The sequence below is a fragment of the Heliconius melpomene genome, chromosome 17 (genome assembly GCF_056956725.1).
Source record: "Heliconius melpomene rosina isolate 202511_hmr_F chromosome 17, ASM5695672v1, whole genome shotgun sequence".
NCBI lineage: Eukaryota > Metazoa > Arthropoda > Insecta > Lepidoptera > Nymphalidae > Heliconius > Heliconius melpomene.
This window is the reverse complement of record NC_140405.1, coordinates 14,922,327-14,949,611: the sequence shown is the minus strand read 5'-3', so window position 1 is coordinate 14,949,611 and position 27,285 is coordinate 14,922,327. Positions and strand designations below refer to the sequence as shown.

The 27,285-nt window shown below is 33.4% G+C and overlaps 1 protein-coding gene across 4 annotated transcripts in view; it reads right to left on the bottom strand.

The window, feature by feature from the left end:
* Nucleotides 1-9,619, bottom strand: part of LOC146530552 (uncharacterized) — a 58,782-nt gene extending 49,163 nt beyond the window's left edge. For 2 of the 4 annotated variants that reach the window (XM_085200367.1, XM_085200370.1), the window contains exon 1: nt 8,775-9,434. The gene's annotated coding sequence lies outside the window, so the exon portion shown is untranslated. Of the gene's footprint in view, nt 1-8,774; nt 9,435-9,483 lie in introns of those variants that run through there. The other 2 variants (XM_085200368.1, XM_085200369.1) reach the window with 2 other exon arrangements.
* Between the last annotated feature and the right edge of the window lie 17,666 nt (nt 9,620-27,285).

Sequence of the window (27,285 nt, the reverse complement as noted above, 5' to 3'; positions counted from 1 at the left end):
CAACGGAGAACAGAGTGTTGTTTGCCCAAGGGGCCCAATGGAACTAAGGACCTATATCTCTGACCGCAGGTACCTCAATTACTGAGCCATCCAAAACAAAAATAATTCGAATCGCTAGTTCCGGAGATTAACGCGGTCAACCAAACAAACTCTCCAGGTTTACAATATTAAAACAGATATACCTACACATACGTGAACGTCACACGTCCGCAAAAAAATGGTTTATTTAAAGATCAGAAAAGGTAACACATGGTATAAATACAAGAATTCAAAACAAGCCGGTCACTCCCAGTTATGGGATCCTTATATGAATTATGAATAACAATATAAATGTTAAATAATCCTTTTTGGCAAAACTATTGAGTTAATTTTATCTTTCTAGTTTTTACTCAGTCAAGATTTTTATATTATTTTTTTATTATCAAATTTCCCACTAATATTACAAAACTTTGTGAGGATCAATGTTTCTTATTATTAGGAACTGCGTGGCATAGAAAGATCTAAAATCTGGTATGTGGGTACGTTCTTTAGTGATTTATCACTGTACTCTCTCACATGGTATCCGGCACATAGCACGGAAAGCAGAGGGAACCTTTTGTTTAGACACTCCGTCCCAATTAGGGTCACTAGTATTTGTTTATGATAAATGTGATGCAATATAGTCTTTAGGTTTCCTCGATAAATGGGCTCAATAGCTGGAGTACGTTGACCATCGCTGTAACTAATCACTACGACGACGCCTCGGTGACACTTGCTCGCCTACCTCTACTGACCACCTACCTGACCATTCCATTCCCATTAACAAGAGGAACAAACTTAAGACATTCCGTTCCTCGGTTTGCACTAAACTCAACAGCTATTACAAATGTTCCCCTGCACAAATTTCAAACCCGCAACCATCACAATTAATTAATGTTCATTCGAGTATCGTATCGAGTGGGAATCGAGTTTCGACGCAACATTAATTCGCTCCAGATTTGATAATCGATATCGCGTGAGTTTAACGTACTGTCCGCGCCTCGACTCGTTAATTGATTTTTTACATATTTATACTGGCACCGTTGTTGATCAGTCGTTACATGTCTCACGAACATTGTGGGTTCGGATCCGGCAGCGTAGCGCAGCTGCGGAGTTCGTAAGCAATGTCTTGGAAATTTAGCAGAAAATCCTTTTGCCAACCCTATTAAATACTCTCTTTTGCCCTTCTCATATGTTTTAACATCAACTGCAGTGGCAGATGTCATTTTTACTAAGCTGTTTAAAATCGGTAAAGCACATTTAAAACACTTAAATATAATAAAAAAATTACAAAAGCTCTTAAATATAATTAAAGTATGAGATTCATGTGATACACGTTAGTGATGTATTTAAGTATGTATTAATATAATTTTACAAAAAATGGTACATGAGGTGCATTTGTACATCTTTAAATGCTCATTAACTTTACAGGCCGGTGACGTTGCTACAGTACCCCGGTTGAGCTTAAGTTACGTGTGGTTGGACAAACTCTCTCTCTCTCTCTGTCTTTTAAGTATGTCTTTTTTTCAGAAATCCGGCCGCCATATTGAATATATCAAACAAATTATAGCCGATGACACTTGTGATGTAGACAAATCGATTGACGCCCCATTTATCAAAATCAGTTCAATAGCGGCGATGTTACAGAGAAAGGGCTATATGTACGTACACAAATTATACATAAAACATATATTTGCCTGTTAAGACACTATAAATATGTAACTTCATGTACATACATTACTATATCCCGTAGACTCTTCGCTACGATACCAAATGTCTTGTTACCAAAGCGACAAAATAAAAAAAATCTTTTTTCCCAAGAATAGGAATTGAACCAAAAACCATCGCGTTCGATCCACAACGGCTTCAACTTTGAATGTAAAATGTTGCCCGCACAGGCTCGAGTGTGAGCGGCTTGTGTTGATTGGGTGGTGGAACAAAATACATTATTTTTTGTTCATAAACTAAAATTTATATATCTCTTAAAAATGCTGTCAATAATTATTTTAAAGAACCGCATCAAAATTAAAACAGTTTGACAGTACATGAGTTTTTCAACACCAAAAGCGATTCAAGCTTAAACCGTATAATTTAGCAGTTAAGTAGAAAAAAAACGAGCATTCGTAAATACATATATTTACAATTATAATTTCAACAATGAAAAATGTATTTGTCAATAATGATGAATTCATTTATATTTATAATTTTTTGACATAACTATACAGCTAGTGCACTGGAATTTGAACTCACATCGCACTTACATTTTTGTATTTTTTCTTTTCAGCTCGGAAACCAAATGTAATTTGGGAAAAGTTAGACATAAGATTCATATTTTAGAAGCTTTATGTCTTAGAAAAACCTTTTCGAAAAATTTATAGTATGGGTAACGAAGAGGGGACTTTCGGAATTTACTCGAGCGCGGCAGATTAATATACTGGGGTTCCTTGTACTCGGTTACGTACTTCCACCAAATATGAGCCCCATATATATGGCTGCCCGTCTAGGATCAGATTTGTAAAAAAAATTGATCATCTGACATTCTCGAGCGCGTCAGATTAAGGTAGGGTAAGTTAGTTACATGCTAAATCGTGTATATTCCACTAATCTGACAATTTGATAGTAACGTAAAGAAGGGGGAGGGCTACAAGCTGTAAAAAAAACGTTATCTCGACATTCTCGAGCGTGGATAATTTTTTTTAATTTTGAAAGGAATAATTCAAGGATTACGAAAAATATATAATCTGACGAATTCCACAAGCCGAAGTAATTAAAATTGATCGATAAAGTTTAATGTAGCTAAGGGTTGCCCATATTCCTCTCTCCGCGTTTCTATTCCTCTCTCACTCTTTCTCTATTTATACTCCCTAACTCATCAATGAAGATGATAATTTAAAAAATACTTGAAAAAAAAATATATTTTTGTAGTTTTTTCCATAACATTTAAATGTCGATTTTGAAAACAGGTAATTTAAAAAAAAACAAGGTAACTTTGTACACTTTAAGTATTATTATTATTATTATAAGTAAATGATATTTATTATTAGTAAACATTTTTAGTTTAATCTGTACCTGTAGGTATTCACAAAGCGTAGTGTGGAAACGGCATTAGATCGACGATAGCATAATATAACGTCTATGGTCAGTTATATGTCAAAACTATTCACAACGCTGTCCCTTTCATTACATGTACGTTAGAACGAGATAGGTATATGACCTATTTTTTGATCTGCCATCCTTTTCTAGCTTTCTGTATTTTTTTAGGACAGAAAGGGATGGCGAAAAATATTCCGAGTTAACAAGTATGATGGTTAAATATATTTTTGTACGTCGATTCAACTTTTGTCAATTTTAACTTTAACTAACTAATTTAATAATTGAAGGTCGTTAAGACCAAATTGGTCTAACCTACTTAGTTTTTTTAGGAACATATTTATTTATTGCAGCTTCACGCTTTAACCCGCATATATAGAGCTAAATGTTGAGACACTCTGTTCCTTTCTTAATGCATAATTTTCTATATATTGTTTGTTGAGTTGCGGAAATGAACGCCGCGTTTTGTCTACCAAAGCAAAAAAAATTAAATATATATAATATACCTCCAAAATCGAACCTATAGTCATCGCGTTTGTAGAGAGAGGCTCTGCTACTACGGCACGACGGCTACATGAGGGCCGACTTTAAGAACTGATGGTATACTTAGCTATTTAGAAGTTCAAGAGATAAAATTAAAAATAGATTTATTTTTCTATTAGGTATAGAAAAGAAAATAGATCTAGAAGAATATAAATAGAAGAAAGGAAATAGATCTATATTGTGTATTTTTGACAGTAAAAACACGTGAGTGACTGACAGAAAATTCAGCCGATACAACGCGCCGAAATTTGGTATATTTGGTTCCTTGAGAAGTGTATGGGAACACCAAGAAAGAATTTCCCTAGGGAAACGTAAAAAACTAGAATTTTCCATTTTATGTCTTAAAACCCACGCAAACAGCTACGGGCGACGAATACTAGTACTATAAGGAAATTCAACAAAAAATAAATTCAAAAGTCAAGTAAAAGTTAAGTTTAATAAACAAATAAAGATACTGTTATCGCGTGTACATAACATTATCACGAGCAAATACAAAAATTTTTGTTGTTACCTCGCTCCTTCTCGTCCACCAAAATTATAGTAGCGGCCTAAACGCCACTTCGCCCGCTTAAACTTATTTTTATATTATAACCAAATTATATAAAATCTTTACATAAATTGTATGCTCTGTGTTATTCTGATATATAAGCTACATTACTATAAGGTTTCATCCAAAAACAGTTTCTGCATGAAAGTAGAACAAATATCCATCCTTACAAACTTTCATATCTATAATCGTCCGACTGTTGTTGGTTCGATTCCCACTCGGGGGAATAAATTATATAATTACTAAGCTCTGGTAAGAAGGAAGACTAAGGATCAGGTGATTGATCTTAAAATCAGGAATTAAAAAAATACACCTAAAGGTTACATCGTGTATACAGATGAAAATGAAAAGGAAGTAAAGAAAGAAGATCCTTAAGTTCTTATATGTAAACGTTGACCTCCATAAATCGGCCATTATATAAAAATTAAGATTTATTTTAATCAAATGTTTACTAACGTCGTAACGATTAACAGTACAATTGATTCCCTTGGGGTCAACGATCTCAATAATTTGTATTGAAGATCACCAGACAAAGTGATACAGGTGATATTGGCCATTAAAGAAATGGAAATACTATATTTACTTACGCAATATAAATGCTTGACAAAAAAAAATGCGTGATTTTCCTCATCAACTATTGTTTTTTGTTCTGATGTACTTATTAATATTATAGTTTTTAAATTATTGAAAATTATAAAATTTTGTCACTGGCGAGGATGTTACAGTGAGAATGAAGAAGAACGTATGAAGTGATTTGAGGACGTTGAGAGAATCCGTGAAGAAAGAATGGCGAAAAAAAGGGCAGGCTCGAGATCTCGGTTGATCTTCGAATACACAGTATTGACGATGTTAGGTCACGTAAATAGCATGAGGGCTCTCCGAAGAACCTCCATCCATGAAGAAGTTGATGACGGTAGCGTTTGGGATTAACTCGTTAGGGATTAACCTTGCTAAAAAAAGCTAAGGTAAAAAAAACCTAAGACCAAATATTTATTATCGCTACGGCTGTATACAGTAAAGCATTTGCCAACCAACCTTCAAAAATGAAAAAAATATTACAAAAAAAAGTTAATTTAATCACAATCATTATAACCAGACATGGACATTAGAGATAAAAAAACTGATTTCGAAACTTGTTTTCATTTATAAGAAATGCAAACAAATACAAATGCCTTTCAACACAGCATTTACTAATTGCAATGCACATTCAAATAACTACACAGATAATAAATATTGAATATACAGATAACTATTTTAAGTTGAGTTACTGGACCTACCTACTGTCAACCTGTTAGGTTGTTTAAATAATCTGCAGAAAATACGTACATTTAATTTACAATTATCAAAATCGAATAAGAGACCAGTCGTGTCGAAGCGGAGGGGCTGTGGGTTAAATGTATATTTTCATTTCTTGAGTTCCGCCATTACTGGCCGCATATCGCATGTACAAGTGGAAGGCGTAGGAACGATTAACGTGATGTGATATAACCTACAGACTTCCTCGATGAATGGACTATACGATATTTTGAGTCGTATTTTTACAATGCGAACCGGGACTTCCTAAGATTAGCATGTGTTTAACCAAACAAATTCTACATCTCTATAATATAGATTACTTAAAAATAAAAGCTTAAAATAGACGAAAACATTAAAGTAATGCACAATAAATTATATCCTACACAATTTTTGGATAATATAACTCTATGTCCCGCATACGTTATAGTAGGCAGAATGGAACATAATAAAAAATCTATTTATATCTCATAATATAATAAATAGTATGGTCATTAATGCTACCGTCGGAGCACAGCGTCTGATTGTAACGCCACGGTTGCTAGTTCGATTCCTACTCGAAATATTGTCATTTCTTCGCTCTGGTGTTCGGGCAAAGCGCGGCGTTGAGTACCACACAACAAAGTGCCTCCGGAAAGTGGGGAGCGGAGTTTTTAGACAGAGGGATCCTAGTGTAGGATCCCTCTGCCTACCCTTCTATATTTTGGATAAAGCGTGAAGTTGAGAAAGAGAGAGAGAAATAAACTTGTTATTGTAAAAAAAATTGAAAGATTTTTAAAAATTCACATAAATTAACATTCTACACAAATCTAATTTTTAAAAAAGTATCTGAATCAAAAAATCTATTAAGCATAATAAATACTTCATAATATTTATACTCTAAATCTCCCAAAAAACGATATTATCATTAATGAACAAATAAAATTGTGTAATGAGGAAAAATTTTACATATTTTATCTGTGGAATTGATACTTTATCTATGTAAATAATGTTTAAGCCATAAAAAATATAATAATTTTATCTAAAGATCAAGTCCATTTTAAAATGTAAATTTAATATTATAATAAAAAAAAATATTTGAATAACTTTTTAACTACAGATGAAATATAACTACTAATTTTATTGAAAATCATTGAAACTTTGTACTTATTTTGGATTTGAAGATTTAAACAAGGTTTTAAACTAAGACATTTTTTTTAAACTAAGAGATTTTCTTAACAGTTGACAAAGTTTAAAACCGTTTATATTCTCCATTTATATATAAGAGAACATCAGAGAGAAATAATTTAAAATACAAAATAAATAAAAAGAAACAGTTTTAGTATTGTAGGAGAAATAAAACTATTATTATTTCCCTTATAAAAAAATATTTAAGAAATCTAGGCAGATAATATATTTAGCCCAGATTAAACCTAGTAAAACTAATTATAATACATATTACTTAGGCATTTTTATTAGAATAATCAAAATTAAACGGTAATATCTATTTCACTATAGAATGTCAAGGCCACATTTAGTTTTGCAAAGGAAATAAAAAAAATATTTTCCTAATTCATGATTAGTTCAGTGGTAGTCATTAACCCGAGTAAGTTAACATACTTTTATTGCCTAATTTTAATATTTTTATGCATAACATTATAATAACCAGCTCCTACTAGCGGCTTGTCAAATGGAATAACTAAGAATATTACAAATAATTTCCATAATGTAATATAGTCTATAGCCTTCCCTGATAAATGGTCTATCCAACACAAAAATAATTTTTAAATTTGAAGTACTTCCTGAGATGTACATGCATGTTCAGCCAACAAAAACTGTTCATCTATATAATATTAGTACAAATTCAAATTTAAAATTCATAATATTATTATAAAAGACTAGTATTATATACACTTTTGAATTGCCAAAGAAGTATAGAAGTATGATCCACCCAATTTTCAACACTACATGTTGAGTGGAGGATCTTTGACTATGAGAGGTGACCAATGGAAATAAAATTAAATATAATCATTTGAGTGAGGATTCAACACATAACCATCTTATTTACAGACAGACTTTACTTAGATAAAATATTTATAAAATATTTTTTTGTAATCTCTTTGATAATTTGACTTAAGAAATGTATAAGCAATATATAATAACTAAGTATAATAATATAAAATAACAGATTAACCAAAAAAGAAAAACATAAAACCAGCTTAATTATTTAAAAAACAGTCTCCCAATCATAAATTTTAAAAAAACTAGAAAAAAATCTTGTTTTAAAACTGAATGTTATACTATCTTGTTTCTCACAAGAAAATTAATCCTGAGCTAATGTGGATTATAGATTCCTAACATTAACATAAATTTAAATACATATTCAACAGTTTATATATTAACTAACACTTACTAACATTGTGTTGTGTTGAACCGGTGTTTCCACTTAATATCCATTTTATTGATAAATATCAAGTCCAAAAATTCAAAAATAATCTATAAAAATCTATGTAATATTTATATTTACGTGGGAAAATGTAGCAAAGAATATATTATTATATAAAAATACATATGTTAAAATTGAAATTAAGACATATTATAATTATTTTTTTTGAATAAATTTAATTTCAATTAACATTTTCCTTAAAGTTTAAGAATTATGTTTAATTATATTTTCTTAAGCATGCAATAAAAATAAGTATAATGTAACAGATTATATATAAATTTTTTAATTATTAGTTTTTATATCCAAGCAAAGGTCTCAAAATAAAAAGCCACAGATTTTACAAGGTTTTATCCCTTTGGTTCAGGGCAACTAAAGTGAATGGACTTTACTGTATATATACATGTAAATTACACTATGATAACTTGGTATTAAGAATGTGAGAAGTGAGACATTTATAATATGGAATGTGTATGGCATTAAAACATAAAGCCAGCAACTATAGCTATAGCTCCGTAAAAAAAGTCATAAAATTTAATTTATTTGGATATATACAGCCCAATTTTATAATTAAATTAATTAATTGTAAAAAAATATTTTATATATTTTTTACTAAAATATAAGGTTTTAAACATATATAAAGTTACTAGTAATGTAAAACAAGGTCAATCTTTTTATATCTAAGTCTATTATGAAAAAAAAAACTTTAGAAATTATGGTAAAATAAGGTCACTATGATTACAGGCATGGATTTATAAGCAAAAAAATATATAATTTAATCTGTTTATCTGCAATTTGTAGTAGAATTAAAATATATGTGCGGTTAGATATAATCCTTGTTTATTACGTAGCTTTACTTACAGGAATGTTAGATACGTAGATAACAAATCCTTTTGCATCCGATGTCTATCATTCAGACAGACAATTATCCGTGAACACAAAAAGAAAATCCAACGTATTACTTTCACAAGCGGAATGCACCAGACAAGTAGACACAACTAACTATTAAAATAGACAAACAAAATAAAATATCTCTCACAAGTCACTATATAAACATTATCAAACATAGCACTGTGTCAACTAGTTATTCATATAAAATATTCCTCTAGTACTGTTAACCCATATTACACTGTAATGAAAGATATTATTACCAATTTACAATTACATAGTACAATAACGCGGCCGACGTCCGCTCGCCGCGAGAAAATAATTGTAAAACCGATTTTCGAAAGTGTTTAGACGCGGAAAGGTAGATCTTTTGAAAAAATACCAAACACAGAACGCTGAATGGGAAAATCGATAGGGCAGCCGCCGCCGGATCGAAACTACAATAATAATTTATCAAAAAATGTAATAAAAACGACATTATTTCTTGTGACGGTAACCGAGCTGTCAGAATTTTCTATGAGATAATCTGGCTGGTTTAAATATACGCGGGGAGCGGGGCGAGCGGATGAGAATGGTAACATTTTAACTTAGCCGGTTAACAGTTAATAGTCGAGCCAAGCTAATAACGACCGTATCGACATTACTTTCATATATATACTTAATAGCAAAAAAGGAAACCGACTTTGGAAATTATGGAAAAACGAGCGAGCGTTGGAAAATTCCACGGCGTTAACAACCGTCTATATACTGTGTCCGTAACTACGCGGCGCCCGACCGCGTCACGGCGATATGACAGACTATTTTCGAAATATTTTGGCGTATTTTTGAGTTGAACGCGTACGGGAAAACTCGAAAGCGTTCGGCCGCGCGAAAGGGAGAGACATTATGTAGCAAACAAAAATGAACCTTAAAAACCTTATGCCAGTACTGGCCGGTTTGAAATTTTCATAATTCGAAGCCGTACTATTTTGAAGTTTTTTTTTCTATACGTAGGCAACGGCTCTATGTAACGTGCCAGTGTGTGTAACTTCCCGTATGTGTTATCGTTTCTATAACACTTGTGGGGGTTTATTACATAAAATGTATGCCGGCTTCGCAGAATCAATAATCTAAAAATTCATTTTAATATTTTGTACTAGTCATGTTCAGAGCGTACAGTTCTGACATAGAGGCGTTGTAGTGCTTTATCAAAATGTATTTATTTACTTTAGAATACATGTTTAAATAACATTTACTAGATTAATAGTAAGGTTTGAGATAATAGGGAAAACATCGTAATTATAATAATATATCCACTGCTCTCCGTTACTAAAAATATCTTAATTCTCTATCTAAACATTATATAATGTCTTCAACAAACTTTTGCGTTTTAACACACGACTAATGAGGTGTCCATTCATTCGTCTGCATCATGAGTGTCAAAGGTCAATTTATATAAAGCCAATATGGCGGCAGTGTTTAAAAGAAAATATGTATAATAATCTCGAAATCTTTTGTGTTTCTTTAAATAAGCAATTAATGTTGAAAAATGCTATTTCTTTATAAACTAAACACGAGGTTCAATCTGTCTATCCTGTTGTGAGGGAACATGCGAGAGCTGAAAAATTTGTCTATGAAACAATAAAATTTTATACGTAATTTAAATAGACAAGTAATAATTTAAAAAAACTAGCACACTATAATTGCTAACATAACAATTTAGTTTACTACACAAGTTATTTGATATAAAGGAAGCATTTCGAAATTTTATATTATTGCGTATCTATAAGGCGTGCAGTGAATAGCGTGCGCGGGCGCATGACTGACACACCAGAACGAGAATACTGGTTTAAATTAAATATATAGATAAAGTACTTTTAAAAAATGCGCGGGGTTGAGTTCCGCCACTCAAAACGCAATGTCTTGAAATATGGGCGTCGCGTGGGGAACGGAATGTCTTAACACTAGGTTTCCTCTGCATAGGTACTCTGCTATAGACACGCTTAAAATGTTGAAGTACCTACTTAGATTTAAATCCATGACATGATTGGCATGACTAAGAACTACGTTTTAGTTTTTATACAAAAAGTTTAAAACAACTAATTAACCTTTAACTATGGACGTGAATTTTTTATAACATACATATGGACGTCGGGTCTGTCAGACCAGTGTATTTATTGGTCATATTCCGACTGTTTTTTAAAGGAAGAAAATAATTTTATGTTTTAATTTACATGAATAGCCTCAAATCAAACAAAATCAATATAAATAAAATCGCTTTTTATTAAAGTTTACGCATCACAACGATTTAAGTAACTTAAAGTCACAATTTCAGTCTTTGGCCACATGGGATGACTCTTAAGAAAATAATACTATAAAAAAAAGACAGATAATAAAATAAATATTTTTTTAACAAAATATAAAGTCTAACGAATAAAAAAAATAAAGAAATTACATCTTATGTTATAAAATAAAAATTTTGACAACACCTCAAGATAGGGTATTATTGAACATCGATACACAATGGCTTTCAACATTGTAGGCAAACAGGACGATTGCAGTCAACATAAGTATGTGTTGTGTTTCTATATATCTTTTGGGGGCAAAGTGTACATGTTTTTCAAGATCCCAAAACTATTTTTTTAGCTTCATGTTCAAAAAATGATAGATCAGATCGCGAAACGCGAGTCAAAGTCATTCTCAATTCTTAGAGTAGTTTAGTATACAAAACGCGTCTTTTTATTTGATAAAGTGCTATTTTCTTTATAAAATGTCGTCGTCCAATTCTTTTGTTTGATGTTGATTATAAAGTACCGATATTTTTGTCCCTGACGTGCTAGGTCGATCATTTTTTTCCATTTTATCATAAAAACTAAAAAAATTTAATCTTTTTTAGGTAAATAATATTTATATTACTAAAATATATAACAAACAATGTCAAATAATATATGATATAAAACAATAAAACATTTGAATACAAATAATACAATTAAAATATTAAAGTATATTTTGTAATATTATATAAATATAAATCATTCATGTATGGGAAACATGGACGTCGGGTCTGACAGACCCAGGCCCCGTTTAGAAAGTTAAATACTCACGTGTTTTGAACCCAGAGACACAACCACTGCTATCTACATTCATTTTGTCATTAATACGAAAGGTACTGAGAGACTCAGTGGCGGAGGTCACCGAGAAGTGGCCGATTTGTAGAATTCGTAGAACTGCCTGGTCTGTCAGACCCGACGTCCATACTTAAAGGTTAATGGGAAGTAGGGAACGTCTTAATGGAAACGGAATGTCTAAAGCTCTAAACACCCTCCCACGTGCTCTCTGCCTACCTTGCTACGAATCGAAAGTTAAGAAAAAAAAGACGATTTCAAAAAACCTACTTATTAATTATAATTATAAATTAAACTACTACTGATTCTGATTCTGATAAATAAAACTAAAAGAAAAAAGTTGAAAATTATGTTTTAAGGTGAAAGAGGTCTCTATTTTGCTCTGGCCCGCTACTGTTGAAGCCGCGGGGGTTAAATCGTAAAGTTAAAAAAACATCAAATTTACGATCATCGAGTAAAGGTTTATATATATTTTCTAAAGAGACAGTATATTTACATGGAAATTATTAAAATACGTGACGAAGCTTAAATATAAATAAAATAACGGCTCCTCATATGTGTCCGTATATGCGTAGGTACTAAAGTTAAGTTCATAAATTCCAAATCATCTAACACCGTGATAAAATATTCTACGATAATACCAAGCTTTGTGTAGATGGGAGGTTCTTTTCTTGTAAAACAATGTTAATGCCTTATCAAACAAAGCGCGGTGTTAATGTTAAGTCGTGATTGCGAACGAGACTGGTTGTGGGTTCTATTCCCGCTCGAACAAATGAAGCATTTAATATTTTCATTTCTTCACTTTGGTGTTGAGTCACTCAATATATTTGTTTTTTACAATACACTTATATAGTCAACGGAAATTGAAGTTACACCCATATATATATACGGAGGTATATATATATTAGTATATTTTTTTTTTCAGAAAGTATATATACATATACGTTTGTTTGTATGTGTGTTTGTATGTCAATATATCGAAATGCACTACATACCGCAAGTAATATATCTTTTTGCGTCTAGCTTTTTTCCCCCCGAGGTCGATTTCAAAACCGATCTCTGTTTAGATCGATGTTGCACATGGTAAGCGATGCTGTTCTTCTTATACATAATAATGGTGAAGGTGACTGCACTGAAGTGACGCGAAGGTTGTAGCTTCAAAACAAAACTGTGGCGTTGGTTGCCGACACTCAACGAGCTGTCTCGTAGAGCCACACTGCCTACCCTGCTAACAGGGGGAAACGAATAAATAACCATTTACAGGTACATTTATATGGAACATTTAAATATGACAGATACGTATCGCTAAGTGAGCGATCTCTTCCAGGTTTGGGGAGAGAAAAAATAATTAGGTACACGTAAAATGATAGTATAGCGAATCAACAAACACCAGCTTTGCTTGTGAACTAGGCTTCTCACACAATCTAACATTTTCCCACCTTTCTCCAGCAAGTCTAAAAAACCATATTCATTGATCTCTGTCTCAATACACTAAGTAACAACACGCAGGTCTTTATAAATGGTTGTTCGTAGGTACGTTGTGACCGTATTTTGTCTTTTATATTGTAATAACACGACGGTTGTGAGTTCGATTCCTACTCGAGAAAAACAATTGACTAGGTGAACCGATTTTAATTATTATTTTTTTTATTTGAAAGCTGGTGCTTCCCGTGTGGTCCCATTTTAATTTAGTCCATTTCTGACAATGGTGTCCATGAGAAAATCACATGAGTTTTAAATTTGTATGAGTATGTGCTGTTTTTATTAGAAAGTCAAGGGTAGTTTGATGAAAGTTTGGTTAGGTTCTGATTATAGGATCCAGTAGAAATTGAAGAAGTATTTTTTTTTTGGTTAAAATCATAATTTTTGGTTTAGCTACATATATTGTTTAAATCATATTATTAATTTAGATATAACCCACTATACCTGTGGGCCTCTCAGTTACCTCTGGCACTCCCACCACGAGAGCAAAGTCGACGATAAAAGACAGTATGTGAAACCGTTATATAACAGGTGAATAAAATACGTGTGGGTATTATATATTCAAATTTAACAATTTGCATAAACTAGCGCCGGCGCATCTCATTGCATATTGAGAATGTCTTTGCCTACCAGAGCGGGGAAATGAAAAGAATTAATTCCTTCGTTCTCAGTGAAAACATAGTTAATGGCAGAGGCAGAGGGAACCTTCCTCTCCTAGCCCACTGCTGAGCTGGATCTTCAACTATGGTCAGTCAGTTTGTACCCCTGGTAGCTGGAGGACATCCTACGCTTCCCTTGTTTAGTTTGTTTGCAGTCACACCCTCGTGCCGCTGCGCCACGCCGACTATAAGTTTTAAATAGGTACTATCACCAAAGAATATTCTCTTCACCTGTTGTTTGTTTCTTGTTTTTTTAAATAACAAAAATGTAAAACATTTTCGACATCCCAATTTTTTGTAATTGCCATTATTAAATATAATGTTTCCTGAACAATAAACGAAAATTAAACAAACAACAAAATCAATAAATGCATGTTGCGAAATGAATCAGATCATTATGATGTTTATTTATTATTTTAGCTTCACGCTGTGTTCGTCATGGGGCAGGTTAAGCAGAAGGAACCTGGGAATCAAGTGTTAAGTCATTTCGTTCCTCATAAAGACACATTACCCACTTTCCGCTGAAAACTTGATTCATTGCGTGGTGAGTGGGGTAACTCAACTCTACGCTTTGCTTCGTAACGAAAGCGAAGAAATGAAAATATGAAATATTTTATTCCCACGAGTGAGAATCGAACCCACAATAATCACCTTTAAAAGTAGATGTTGTTCCACTAAGACACGACTGACAAACATTACACGAGACTTTTACTGGTCACTTTATAATTATTAATTAATATTCCTTTTGCAAAACAAATCTGAGACTGTTAAACCATTTAATAAAATACTTTTATAATGATATCCATTATTTATTGGCACACGAGACGATTGGTTTGTAATTTCACCAAGAACACTATTATTATAGGTAATATCGATAATCGTTTTATTTTTAATAATCGATATTTTTTTTAAAATTAAACAAACATCGAGTCAATAAATGTGAGTGTATCGAAATAAACACAACTGTTTATGTAAATGTATGACACTTTTAGAAACAGCATGGCGGCGCATTAACTGACCGATTCAAAAGTTCAATTGGCATTATTTCGGTTTTTTTACGTTTGTGCGAGAAAAAAATATTTTGTATTCAATGTATGTGAATTTTTTAATTATGTGCGAACAGAACGAGATATACCTACTGAAAATTTATAATAGAAAATATGTAAGGCTAACTTCTCCCTTAAAGAGAAGATCTCTTCCAGAAACCTTTGAATGTGAGAAACATTATAAAGTGATTGGGGTACCAAATATATTCCGTTAATAGTAATTCAAACAACTATACAAAGCGTAGCGTTGAGTTCCGCCACTCAACGCGCAATGTCTCGAATATTAGGTAGAAAGTGGCGAATGGAATGTCTTAACACTAGGCCCCCTGCCCCCTGCCTATCCTGTTAGTTGGGTAAAGCGTGAAGCTGCTATTATGTTAAACATAAGCTATAAATAGCATTATCATCAGACAGCAGTCTCTAGGTAGGTGTGTACCAAATTATAGGTCGACAGGAAACGGAACAATCGAGCTGTGAAAATGAAGTTAAACTAACAAAATCGTTTAAAATATTTTTATTTTTTGGGACTTGAGTTCTGCCACTCAAGAAACGGAGTGTCCTAACTCTAAGTTCCCTCTGTCAACTCTGCTTTATGCTGGATACAGGGTGCAGTTGAAATAATCCTTATCTATCAAATATTTTTTTTTTATTTAAGACTAATTGCGAACCGGAATTTTGTTTCTGCGGACTCTACAACAATGGCCATACTACTTCCATTTACTACGTGTTGTCTTTGAAATACGATTTCTAAATTAAACCGCCTTTGCTACGCCTCATCTTATGTTATTATAATTAAGAAGTATTTAAGGAAATGTTCGTCACGCTTACTCTTGCACATTGGGTGGCGGTAATCAACGCCGCGTCATTCCCTCGAGTGGGAATCGAACCCACAACCATTGCGCTTATTGTCAAACGACGGTTCCCTAGGGCTGCTGAGTGAATGGCTAGAGAATGTAGCGGGACGCTATAAGATAGTTTCTAGAAATTCTTGAAAGAACGGAAAAAAACGGGTTTTAGAGTCCACGCAAACAAAATTGCGAACGACAACTAGTCTAGTTATTAAAATAAAATAGTATCATCATATAAGTATAAATAACCTAAGTAATAGGTATACTAAAAATAAAGCGGAAAAACCAGTGTTAGACATATGGATATGAATAATTTATTTTTATTTAATGGTAAAATTTGTAGATTTCGATAATTTTTGAGATTCAGAGATTAAGAAGTTTCGCGACGGATATTACATTTTTTTGAATTTATAATATTTATATTTTCCCACACTATATGTTTATCCACTTAAACTAATTTATATTAAGCTCTTTTTTATGTAAATTTGATGAGTGGTCTTTTGTTTTATCACTTTAAATTTTTCACATTTGACATTTTTTGTCTTTACATTTCGTATTTTTGACTAAAATGGATAGAGGGACACTTAAAAAAAATAGAAAGCAAAAATATATATTTTTAAATTTCTTTTCTGTCTGTATGTAAACTTTCACCAATTGCTTTGAAAAACTCAACTTAACATCTAAAGTTTGTTTCATCAAAATCGGTTCATTAAACAAAGTTGTCGGTATTTGAATGAACACAAGGCATGAGTTTGCCTGCTAATATATAACAATCCATATCTATACTTATACTTATAATAAATCTGTATTTTTAACCGAATTTTAAAACAAGGAGAAGTTTCTCAATTAAATATTTTAGATTCGATATTCAATTAATTATTTTGGATTCGATTTCGATATTGAATTATTCGATTCGATTTGTGTATGTTTAGTAATATGCAATCGAAAAAGAAGAAAGATAGAACACGATATCGAAGAACCTGGAGGAAGGCCACGTTAAAAGCACGAGGCCCACTCGAAGTAATAATGTGCGGGTCGATGACGGTAGACGAGGCGAAAGTGGTATGCTCTAGGGATAAAGCGAAGCAAAAAAAATATTTAAGAAAATAATATTTTTCGAGTATCGCCCCCTTTACCATGAGAACGGATATGATCGATTAACACGTATTTGCTTACTTCAGTATTTTAATTAAATTAGATTTTAAAAAGTTTTCCGCAAATTATTGTTATGTCCACAAGCTCTTTAGATAAAATCCTTTTAATATATTGAGTTAAGCAGAGCAGGTTACGTGTGTTTTACGATAATGTACCTACGGGGTACGGTTACGGGGTTATGTATCTTAGTAGCTTTTCGTTGTGAGCGCGCCGGTGGGGGGTTCAATTCCCATTCGGGGGAGTATTTTACTCCCTTGCAAACGTGAATAGCGCTAAGTTGGGAAGAAATAAAATATCAATAGATGACCTTGCAAGTATTTACAAGTTAATTGCGGCCCCCACATGGTTGGGGATCTTGGCTCTACCTCCAGGTCTCTTAATGGAAAAGACAGAACTGCCACATATCTTGCGCTTCTTACTACAGACTCCAAAGACTATGACGGTATAATGGTATGCGCTCTCTTGCCGTCAATGTCACTCTCCTCCCATGCGGATGGATCTCCTATATCTGGAAAAAAAACTTAAATGTTTTTATAGAAATCAAGATTCCATATTTTTTTATATACGGGAATAATCCAAAATTGAAATGATTCAAAAATTCTCCGAAAATTAAACACAAACTACACCACTCTCCATTAGATAGATAATAATTGTAGATAATAATTCTTTACAATAATCTCTGCGTATCGAAGCTATGTAAGAAGTTATTGAAAAAATCGGCCGTTGTGGAGCAGCGGTACAGTGTTTGACTGTAACGGCACTGGTTCTGGGATTTCATTCCCACTCGGGGAAAGCTAATTATTTTTATTTCCTTATCTGGATACAAGGCAAAGTGCGGCGTTGAATTCCTCCACTCAACATCATCTGGATTCGTGGCTTTCCATTAGAGTTCTGTAGGAACTTCCTTGCAACCGACACACGAATGTGGAATGGCCTAACCGCGGCATTGTTTCCAGGTCGATACGACATGGGTACCTTCAAATAGCCTGTCTTTCTTCACCATATAGGCCAGTAATTCACCTGTAGTTCCTCTGGTGTTACACAGGGTCGTGGACGGCGGTGATCACTTACTATCAGTCAACATGTCACACAATGTTTTAAAAATTGGTCGGTGTGTGAGGAACGGAGTACCTTAGCACAAGGTTTCCTCTGCCTGCTATATGCGGGATACATTTATATGTTCATACAAAACCAAGTAAGTATAGGATCTACCGTTTCGTAATCCGATAGTCTACCAATATATAAATACTTTCTAAGGCTGTGGGGCTATTTTGAAAATGCCACCCCATCTTGCCGCAGACGGGGGGCGCACCCCCCCAGGGTTATAAAAAATTTTATATCTCCGCGTCTGCGTAAAGCAAAAATTTTTTTAAATCGATACTAAGTCTGACGTTTTATGTACGATATATCATACATAAGTTACACGGTCCGTCTCTTTCGAGGGACTTTTATAATGCTCTTATTCACGAGTACTACACGGGTACTTCTTCACTTTTTTTAAAATTTCATCACTAATTCTCCGAAACTAAACTTAATTTGAGACACAATTTATATTTACCGGAGCCGTAAGAAGAAAATAATTGAAATATTCCGTTCCGTTCCCGAATGAAATTATCTTTCCAGTCTAATTTAAAAGTATCGTTGTCAATAATAAATAACTGCATATCTGTAAACGAGCAGGGGTTGCGGATTTGATTTCCACTGAGGAATGAAATATATAAAATTTTAAATAGGTAGTTCACTCTAGTCACAAGGCAAAGCGCAGCGTTAAGTTCAGCCACTCAACACACAATACCTCGGCGGAACCTACCGGCGGATTTAGTTGAAGAAAAAATCCCGTTGTGTTTGTTGTGCCGGTTCTTCCCAAGTCTGATATAATGACTTTAGTGAACTGGTGGTAAATTATTTGACGTTCAAAAATTGAAGCATGTAACTTCCTATCTATATCTACGAGTATACTTATCTATATATATATATATATATATATATATCTATATATATAAAATCGAAAGGTCACTCACTCATCACGAAATCTCAGAAACTACATATTCTAGGAATCTGAAATTTTGCATAGGAGTTACCTTTGGGACGTAGGTGCTCGCTAAGACGGGAATTTGTAATATTCGACTTCTAAGGGGTTGTTTTTGAGGTTGAAAGTTTGTATGAAACTTCGTTACTAATGACATTTGTCTTTGTCATTCGTTACTAAATGCTAGGAGTGTCAAATTTTGCATAGACGTCACTAGGACGTAGCCATGGAGACAGAAATTAATAATAACATAGTTGACGCGGGTGACACCGCAAGCGGGCCGCTAGTGTATAATAAAATCGTAACGCAACGGTGTCTGTAACTTCATCGCTATCCACACATTTAAATAGTAATTTTAATAATCAATACTTATAACTTGATCCTAATTAATGACATTATAATAAAACTATTTTTTTTTCACTGAATACAGCGTTTATGATAAAAAAAATGTATAACTTTTCTACAGTTCAAATTATTGCACTTCAACCAACGATATTCAAACGTGACATACGTTTTGCATTTATTTTACCGTTTCTTAACTGTATTTCAGAATTTACTAACAAAAATAATTGTATATTGCAGTGTAGAAAAAAAAATTGTAAATTTTGTAAATATTTTTTTTTCTAGCTTTACCGGTATCTTATTATATAAGATAATATTATTTACAGTGCTATCTTTCATTCATTTAGTATATTACTTCCATAAATACATGGATAAATATTTTTTGAATTTAATATAATATCTCCACCTTTTTTTTGACATATTTACCTTTTATCTCATGCCTTTGTGAATGGAGTATACCCTAGTATATGCGGAATACAGCATGAAGCTGAAGCTCATGAACCCCCGACGTCGCTTATACAGTTAGACGGTCCGTATGACAATATTATCATATTATACAAAGGTGATATCCCGAAGTGAAGGGTACTTTTCTTAATCAGATCGTCAAGATAAAGTAACATTAAAATGACAATAAAACGCCTAAAAAATGTCTCTCCATTTTTGTGAAAATTTCCAAAAAAAAAAATTAAAAAAACTGTCACAGATTTTAAATAAAATTATGTATAAATTTTATTTCTGTCATTAAATTCTTTAGTTAATTGAAAAAAAAATGTCACCACCAAAAATATTTAAATTTATTACGTAAAAATTATAATAAATTATTTCGTGATTAGTTTTGATTGAATCGTTAATGAGCTAACGAAGTCCAGGGTCCGAGGTGAGTCCAGGGTTCGAATGCCACATAAGGTATCTACTGTATATTTTACGCTTCAAGCTAAAAGAAATAAAGCAGGGTAGGTTGAAGGAATCCTGTGTTAAGATACGCCGTATTCCACGCAGCTCTCAATTTAACAGACATTACGTGTTGAGTGACCAGCTTTCCAGAGCAGGGAATAACCGCGTGAGTATCAAATTCACAGGCCACAACGACTTCATTATTTGACATTGACAGTTCAGGGTTTTTCTTTTTGTTTTGCACGCATATTCTGCCATTTGGATTAATCGCGTATATTTAGTTGTATTAAGTCACTTCGTTCCTATTATACACCCACCATCCGAAACCGAACTCTGGAGGCATTGCGTGTTGAGTGGCGGAACTCAACGCCGCGCTTTGCCTCATTACCAGAGTGAGGACATGAAAATATTAAATATTTCATTTCGTGGAGTGGGAATCGAACCCATAACAGTCGCACGCTTGCGCTCCTGCACCACGATTGCCCTTAAAAGAAGTTTTATTTATTATGTACCAAATAAACGATTTATTCAAATAGATTTACAATATAAGATTAAATTTAATGTGTATTTTATTTAAAATGCTGTCGGGATCTATTTGGACAACTTAGATACCTGTAAGTTGTTGACCGAATGATACCTCATTCGGTAGCTTTTATTACACAAATGGCAATTGGATATTTATAAAACTATATTTATTTTTTAATTATATAATTTACTAAATCAACTTCTTAAATATCCTTACATTTTGTCGATCATTATTATTTGTGGATCTGTTTTATAAATATTTGAATAAATAATGTTATAAAGCTGAAGAATTTGTCGATTGAACGCTCTAAGTCTCTAATCTCCGGAACATGGGTGTATTTGAACACACCGTGGCACGTATTATAATAATAAAACAAACATAAATTATAAAATTATAAAAAATATTTTAATAATACAGACCTGCTACCGGTGGTGCACTAGTGCTCCTAGTGGTGGTGGACTACCGGTGCGTCGCTTAACGGTTATCTCCCGTTGACCTGGGCAAAGCCGATAAAAGCTAGATTTGTTATAAAGCTGAAGAATAGACTAGTTAATAAAAATATTCTCAGCTCAGTAAATTAATGGTTGACCAAACGGTACAAAATCGTAAATATCGATTTATGAAACCGATTATTTAAAACTGTAAAATTTAATCGGACGAATATAAAAACAAATATCGATAAGAAACTTTACCTCGAGATAAAAGTGTCGTTATAGATTAGTAGCTTTCGTGAGCTTCGCTTTATGTACATTAGGCGCCTGTCACACTTAGATTATTGATTTTTTTTTCTATTTGTTGTAAAGTAGGTAAAGGTGAGGCGGCGTTGAGCTCCGTCAGGTCATTGTCTGCCAACGATGGTACTTGACTTGACGTACTGCGAGGTTAAAAATTCGGCGGCAGGTAACAAGTCGAATAGTTCTCCAGAACACTCCCCATGATAAATGCAGTAAGGAACGCACAGCGAGGAGACGTCTCTACGCAAAGCCAAAGTGTCAAGCCTGTGGCAGATCATTGGGTCCCCAACGATTCGAACGGCTTTACGTTGTATGCGATCAAATGGAACAAGCTGATACTGGGTGCACCAGTCCAGAGATGAGAACAGTACTCCATTATAAGGCTGAAATTGGGCGCGGTTTTAAGAGTAGTGTTCTCGAAAACTGGTGGCACGACTTCTATATACGGGACGCAGCGTGATTCTGCGTGTTCGTCTAACAGGCATTTTACATACTTTATGTATACACATATAAATATTTTAGTATTTTTATGATCAGACGGCATGCAGCGGGAAAGTATGTAATATCTTATTTTAATATGACACTAAAATGCAGTAAGGTGTGGATCAGTAACCATAACTACCTTACCATACCTTTGCCTAATGACTGACACTACAAAGGAATCCTAGTGTCAAGACATTTCTAAAAAGAACGTAAATCTCAAATTATTGTAAATAATTATTATTGGTTGTAAGATTATATTAGAGCTGAGCTTTGTCAAACTAGACATATTAGGTATATTGTCGGACGAACCAACAAAGCAGAGACAAAATCCAGTTTTTATAATTGAGCGACGCGAGCGGTGAGCTCTACTGGAGACTTTTTATACTCTTTGTCACCAATAGGCTCCCAAACGGTTTGACCGATTAAAATGAAAATTTGCAAACATATAGAAAAAAAATCAAAAAATTCAAAAATTTATTTCTCGCCTCGCTAAACATGTGAACACTACCGCGAGTCAACATCGTGGGCCGGTTCGGGCCCCTAGTACTGTTATTCATTCATGTTGTATAACAATTCCAATTCCAATTTTATTTATAATTGCAGTAACTTAAAAACTAATTCTAATAACAAATAGTCTCGATAACGAAATATCTTAGAACTTAATGAAAACGAGTGCATTGTTAGTGCATTTATAGAAATCCACTGAAAAAGAGTCGGCACACTACCGCCACCATTGTGTTTCCATTGTCGATTCCATCAAGTACAATGGACAATGGAAACAATATCAAATGACGTCCTCTCCTCACCTTAATAAAATAAAGCACGGTGTTAATATTTCCCTTTGTAGTAAGAACTTTTTTATTCAAATTATTCTAGAAACTAGTGTTAAGACACTTCGCTCAACACTTATAGCCCAATTTCTTTTTTTTCTTCTTGTTACTAACCGGAAAAATAAAAATAATTAATCGTCGCGACTGGGAATCGAACACAAAACCGTCGCGTTAAACATACTTTGGGCCGCTGCGCCACGACCGCCTCGCAACTAATCATTCCGTTCTTTAACACTAATAGACGTTATATGCAAAAATACTGCCTCAAGCGATTTTGGAACTGTTCAATTTATCGTATAATCAATATAAATCATGATTTTTAAGTATAATTTAAATTTATTTATTAACTAACCGGATTATTTTCGTGATTAATTTCGTGTATCAGTTTAAAGACAACATTAAGAAACAGACGAAGTGCGAGTCGGAGTGACGCACGATAAGTTCCGTACCACTATACGTACCACTATAACCCTAAAGTGGTGGAAGCGTCAGCGCTCCTTTTAAAGGGACAGCATATAGGGTACAATATTGCAAACCGAGAGCTAAAGAAATGAATCAAGGTACCTCAACAGTTTGGACGTAGGATTTTTTTTTATTTCATATAGGGGTTGCCAGCGTTTGAAATATTTTATTCCGGTTCCGTTTGACTATGAGAATAGACGATGAAATGCGCAGTCTGCCTTATGTCTTAAAGTAAAATATTATATAATTTCTATTATGTAATATTTTAATATTGATTAAACATTGAATATGATTAAAATCATCATTTAACAAGTGAATTGATTTTAAGATTGACCTTCTGGTCAAATCAATTCACCTGTTAAATGATGATTTTAATCATATTCAATACACGCAGAAAACTATTTAAAGTTGAAATCATCCTTATTTCAAGTACAATAATGAATCTATAATATTGAGTCTTTGCAAAATCTATTTTCTAAATATTAATATTTATTTAAATTACCATTTTGAAACAACTAAATTATCTAATTAAATAAATGTTTACATATATCGATCTACTATAAGGTATTAATATACATATATATATGTACATCATGTTCCCTTAATATAATGAAGGGTGACAATTATTGCGGATATTTTTTTATTAATTAAGAAAATATTGAAAAATACATTTCAATAAAGTCTCTTTCTCTCTTCATCCTATGCTTGTTTCATTTAACAACGCTTGCCGCAATTTTTTTTCTCACGCAACTTTTAAGAATTTGCATAGGAAAGAAATATATTGTGCTGGTTTCCAAATCAACAACTAAATAAACATTTATGAACAATCATGTAAAGAATTAGTTTCAACGACCTGTGTTCTTTATGTTATATCAGAATATTCTAGAATGACTTAAATTTAGAAACAAATATAAATTAGTATATATTTTTTAAATTAGTATTAATATATTCTATTAATATTATATTTTATTAGAATAATCCAGTATTCACAAAAATGTATAACCTGAGCATAAAACAGTATTCGCGGCGGTTGTAGGTTCAATTTCCAATTGGAGGTACTATCGCATATAGTTACTATCATTACGCTTCCCATCCGTACGTGAAAAATCTGTAAGTACTTTATTTTTTTACTACTAACGCTGTATAACGCTGTATCACGCTGTATAACGAACATAGCAGGGGAGGAGAGGGAACCTAGGAATCTAGTGTTAAGATACTCCCTTTTCTAAGGTTTTCCGCCGGACATATGGAGTAAAGCTAATCTACCCAGGATTACTATAATTATATTAATATGTAGAAGTAGTTGTGGCTGAGCGGCAAAGCTTTTCACTTTATCGTGTTGGTTATGAGTTCGATGCCCACTCGTAGGAATGCTATATTTTCATTTCCACGGTCTGGTAACAAGAAGAAAAGCGGCGTTGAATTCCGTCACTCAATGTCTCAATAAATTTGGCGAGGAATGGGGAACGGAGTGTTTTAAGCATTAGGTTCCCCCGGACTTGCGAATGCGTGGTAAAAAAACACAAGTTTTAATATGGGGAATCAATAAAGAATCTACTATTACTGCCATTGAATAAAGTATCTACTATTAATAAAGCACTATTAATATAGTATGCTGAAGTTTGAACCTGCACTTGCCACGTCCAAACAAGGCATACCAGTGACGTCAAAACATTAAAAATATTTAACTTTGAAATTTAACCTTTGAAAGGTTTTGTAGTTAAAAATAAACAGCCTTTCCTTTTTAAATATCCAAAAATATATCGATTCAATGCTAACAACATTATAAAGTTGCTTATTTAACATTTTAATGAGCGATTTTTATATTTATTCTTTCATGAAATAAAAGCTATTTTCGCGTAAACTTTTAATTTTATATATCGTGGGAAATAAATTGAGTGAATGTTGCTCTAGAACTGTAATTTCAAGTGAGAATGCGATAATAACAAAAATTTCATCATTATTATCCTCAGACGTCATTTGTATCCGGAGCGGGAGTGTCAGATTGTAGGAGCTAGTTTTGTGGGTTCGATTACCAGGGCGTATGTTCCCTTTTTTCTTCAACGAAGTGGAATGTCTCAATATTAGGTTCCAAGGTTCCCCTGCCCTCTACCCTGCTATGTGCGGGTATAGCGCGAAGCTAAAACAACATTCTGAGTAGATATGTGAATAGTATAATAATCTAGACAACTTCATTAAACGTTTTCAAATTGATTTTAATTACTCTATAATTTTAAGTTAATAGAAGCATCTGCCAAGTTTAGCAGATTAAAAACAATTTAAAAGAAGTTCGCAGCGGGATAGGCAACTCATAATTATTAATATACAAATTTATAGAAATATATTATAATTAGTAATAATAAAAGAATATCTTATTCTTAAAAAATATTTTGTTTATATTTTAAGCAAGGTCGCCAGATAGAACGGAGCGCCAAACACTATGGTATCTGCATACCTCTTTCGCCTAAACCTCTTCATACATTCCCTCCGGGGGGTCCTTATGCCGCTCATGTGACCTTCCTCCAGTATTACGTAAGAGATCACCCCCTGCTTCCCTTACCACTCACTATTGCTTCATAAAAACATAAACTCATATCACTATAGGCAGATGAAACCTGGGAACCTAGTGTTAACACAAATTAACACACTCCGTTCCGCGTCCCGATATTGAGTGGCAGAACTCAACGGCGCACCTTGCCTCGTTACCAGAGCGAGGAAACGTCGAGTTCTGCCACTCGACATGCAATGTCTCCAGAACTCGGCGGAAAGTGGAGAACGGAGTGTCTTAGCGCTAGGTTCCCTCTGCCTACCATGTTTGTTGTGTGCGGGAAACGAAAATATTTAATATTACATACCCCCGAGTGGGAATCGAAGCGACTGTAGTCGTACCCTTGTGCTCCTGCGCCATGACGGCCACCGTCCACTGGTCAGGTGGACCAGTTATTTAGAACCGATATTTCGACCACACAAAAATACAAAGCGTGTGGTCAAAAACTTAAATTTCCAGAAATTAAATATATGTACTAATTAAATGAAAAAGTTATTTAAAATACATACCTAATTATATTGTAAATAATCAAGTTGAAAGCAACAAAAAAACCGTTACCAAATGACATATAATTAATTAACACAGAGTAATTAAAACCTCTGGGCCCTATATATTAATTAAGTTTAAAAAAGCATTTTGCAAAAAACAATATGCACAAGCTTGCGGCTGTAAAGGCGAGGGTCGTGGCTTTGATTCCCATACGGGCGAATGTAATATTTAATACTTTAATTTTCTTGATCTGGTAACCAGGCAAGGCACGGCGTTGAGTACCGCCTCTCAACACGCAATGCTTCAAGAATTCAGCGGAAAGTACGGTAACGGAGTATCTTATATTTATTGGAGCCCCCAGCTTTTACATGCAATTTCATCTGCGTGTTAGAATAAAAATAATTAGACCATTATGACCCATTCTAAGTGTGGGAAGTAACCCTGATCGCAGGTACAGGGAAAGAACCTAGTGTTAAGACACTTCGTTTCCCACGACGCACTTACGAAATTTCGAGACATTGCATGTTGAGATACGGAACTCTACGCCGGACTTACTTGGATTGTTACCAGAGCGAGAACATAAAAATAATGCATTCCGTGGAGTTGACGACCACCACCTTATAAAAAAAATCTTATATCAAGTTGTAAAATAATATATAACAGTTAAACTGTCGTTAAAGTCTGAATCATTTAGTAGGAATTTTGAGTATTGGAATTTCTCATTAATTATAAAGTATGGAGACAGCATTTCGGAGAATATTCGATCAAAAAAATATAAAAGAAACACTCTCCTGAAGAATAAAAAAATGAAGTGACGTGACACTCCATTTTAGTTTTAAATTGACATAAAAAA